The following is a 3,138-nucleotide window of genomic DNA, read 5'->3' as shown; positions in this document are numbered from 1 at the left end:
CTTGCTCTGCTTTTCTTTACTCTGATGTATAATTTATCTTCCATAGGTTGCTGCCACATCTTCCTCTGTTTGTTTCCTCTTCCTAATTAAATGGGAGATTTCTCAAAGCAGCATTATACACCTCATATAATGCCTACCTCAAACTAGGCCTTCGGTAATGAGTGGTGAATAGAGAGGTGGTTCACAGTATCAGATTTTAAAAGGCAAAGCAAAAACCAAATGTTTTTTTTTTCTCCTAAAGACAGGCATGCAGACTCAATGTGGTTTATTTCTTATTGAATGCCTCATATTTTAAAAGAAAAAAATTTAAACCAAAAGTTCCTCTCCACACAGTAGGCATCCCTGCCAGTGAAGATTATTTCTGCATTAAGAGCCACCAGCTCATGCCTGGCACCCTGTGCTCTGAGCTGCTATTGGAGAAATGTAGGTCACTGCTCACAGTGGAAGTGAAGCTTAAGTTGGTTGGCCTAATCAGGAAATACTACCTTAGCAAACCACTAACAGGAAGTGCTTTAGGAATCACTATTTGGGAAAACAGTAAACAACATTTTATGCTGCAGTGATTTGGGAAAAGCAGCATTTTCTTTTTTTTTTTCTTTTTTTTTAAGATTTATTTATTTATTTTTAGAGAGGGAAGAGAGGGAGATAGAGAGAGAAACATCAGTGTGCGGTTGCTGGGGTCATGGCCTGCAACCCAGCATTGTGCCCTGATTGGGAATCGAACCTGCAACACTTTGGTTCACAGCCCGTGCTCAATCCACTGAGTTACACCAGCCAGGGTAAAAGAAGCATTTTCTTCAAGGGAACATTATCCTTGATTTCTGAGTTTGCTCCTGTGAAGTTTCACCTTGGAGCAGCTTGTCCCATGGTGCAAGTATCAGACAACATGGGTAAGACTGGTAGTTGAGTTCAGGAGGGTCAGAGATAGAGAATCTATAACACAGTTGGGATTGAGGTGGGCCCATAGAGGTCAGCTGTGCATTGGAATGACTGGCAAGTTGGTGAGGAGGGTAATGATTTGTAAGATGGGGAGGCCAAGCAGTTTTTGCAGACTTTTCAGAGGATCAGGGAAGAACATGGTTTTTGACTTGGATAACACCCAAACCAGCCTCTTGTATTCCTTGATCTGAGTGGAGAGTGTGACTCTAGTCTTAAACATTTGTTTAAACCAAACAGACCAGCAAATACAGTTTAAGTTCAAAATCTCAGCCAAATAGTAGCATTTGGAAATCACTCTTAATATATATTTCTCTGTGTTTTAAGAGTTTGCGAAATTCACACTGTGTTTGATGGGGAGGAGCAGTGACCTAGCAGTAGACTGGGAGGCTGCAAGCGTGGTATGAACCAAATGGGCAACTGGCATGCACACCATGTGGAAGAAACCAGCTTACTCTGCACTTGGGCAAGAAGGACTTTATAAATCAACTGGACACAGTGGATCCTATAGATGGCATGGTACTTGTGGACCCTGACTACTTGAAGGACTGCAAAGTATTTGTGACCCTCATCTGCAATTTCATCGATGGCCATGTTGACCTGGATGTGCTTGGCTTGTTCTTCCTCAAAGGCCTGTTCATCACCAGACCTTTCCCCCAGTGCTCAACCTGCCCTGGACTCCACCTGCCTGTAGGACCACTTGCTAAGGAAGCTAGGCAAGCATGCCAACCCTTTGCTTTTCACAATACCACAGAATCTGCCCTGCTCCACCACCCTGCAGCCAGGCCCAGAGGACACAAGGAAGACTTGCAGGTTAGGCTTTGGGATTCCAACCTTCTGTGCCAAATCACTAGAGGAGAAAAACCACAAAAGGAACTCTGTGTGTCTAGTGATATGAAAGGTACAGTTTGCCTCAGAGATACCCAGTGCCTAGCCTTCGGTGGAAACAACATGTCACTTCCTCATGTCTGACTGGTCCCTGCACCTAGAGGCTTCCCTGGATAAGGATCTGTACTACTATGGGGAGCTGCTCAGTGTCAATGTCCATGTCACCAACAACTCCACCAAGACTGTCAAGAAGATCAAAGTCCCTGTGAGACAGTATGGCAATATCTGCCCCTTCAGCACCACCCAATATAAGTGTTTTATGACTCACATCGAACAAGATGACCAGGTATCTCCCATTTCCATGTTCTGCAAAGTGTACACTATAACCCTGTTGTACAGTGACAACCAGGAGAAGCATGGTCTTTCCCAGAGTGGGAAGCTCAAGCATGAAGACACGCCAACTTGGTTTCAAGTACCATCATGAGAAAGGGTGCCAACAAGGAGGTGCTGGGGATCCTGGTGTCATATAGGGTCAAAGTGAAGCTGGTGATGTTGATACCAATAGCCTGGTGGCAAATCACTCACTCTTTGGTAAGAAGGTGAGAAGAGGGAGCATTGCACTGAACATATGCAAGACTAACAAGACATTTGGATTGTGGAAAACCCTCCTATTCCCTTCCCATATGTGAGTGGTGGTTGGCAGGGGAAGGCAGGCACATGACCATAGAGTTCAGAATGGCATCAGGGGGAGGTGCTGTACTGAAGACATCTGCCAGTCTATCCTGGGGAAAAGAAGGGATTGGTTGGGGAAGTGGACTCTACTATATGTATGGAAATTTGGGCTGAGAAAGCACTTGGTCTGGCCCACACAGAAAAATGAATATAGGAGATCCAAGATGGTGGTGGAGCAAGTGGGAGCTACACCAACCTCCTCCCAAGATCTGGAATTACAACTAAACTGTAGAGAAATGATGCTGAATAACCAATTGAATGTAGGCTGTAGAGAATAAGCCTTATAACCAAGGACAGACAAAAGAAACCACTTCACCACAATGAGACTGGTAAGGAATGCATAGGTGGTGCAAGAGGGCTGGCTGGGCTCCCAAGAGGGGCAGCTGAACTTCTGGAGGGATATTTCAGCAGCCAGGAGGTTCCATCTGAGAAATGTGGTCTAAACCTCAAGATGAGCTCCCCAGACTAAAGCACCAGAGCCAGAAAGGAACCCATATAACACCCAGTTGTGAAAAAACAGCAGGGTTTCTATTTATTATGGAGAGATGGCTGGAAATTCAGAGAACCTCTTAAAGGGTCAATGCACAAAATTTTATCTGCAGCCAATTACCCTGGGCTTACTGAGCACAGGGAGGGCAAGGT

The 3,138-nt window shown here is 45.0% G+C and overlaps 1 pseudogene; it reads left to right on the top strand.

Annotated features, from left to right (window-relative positions):
* The first annotated feature begins 1,316 nt into the window (after window positions 1–1,316).
* LOC114512530 lies at window positions 1,317–2,433 on the top strand (annotated as a pseudogene).
* Window positions 2,434–3,138: the final 705 nt, after the last annotated feature.

The sequence above is a fragment of the Phyllostomus discolor genome, chromosome 3 (assembly GCF_004126475.2).
Source record: "Phyllostomus discolor isolate MPI-MPIP mPhyDis1 chromosome 3, mPhyDis1.pri.v3, whole genome shotgun sequence".
NCBI classification, from domain to species: domain Eukaryota; kingdom Metazoa; phylum Chordata; class Mammalia; order Chiroptera; family Phyllostomidae; genus Phyllostomus; species Phyllostomus discolor.
This window is presented reverse-complemented; position numbering and strand designations above follow the sequence as displayed.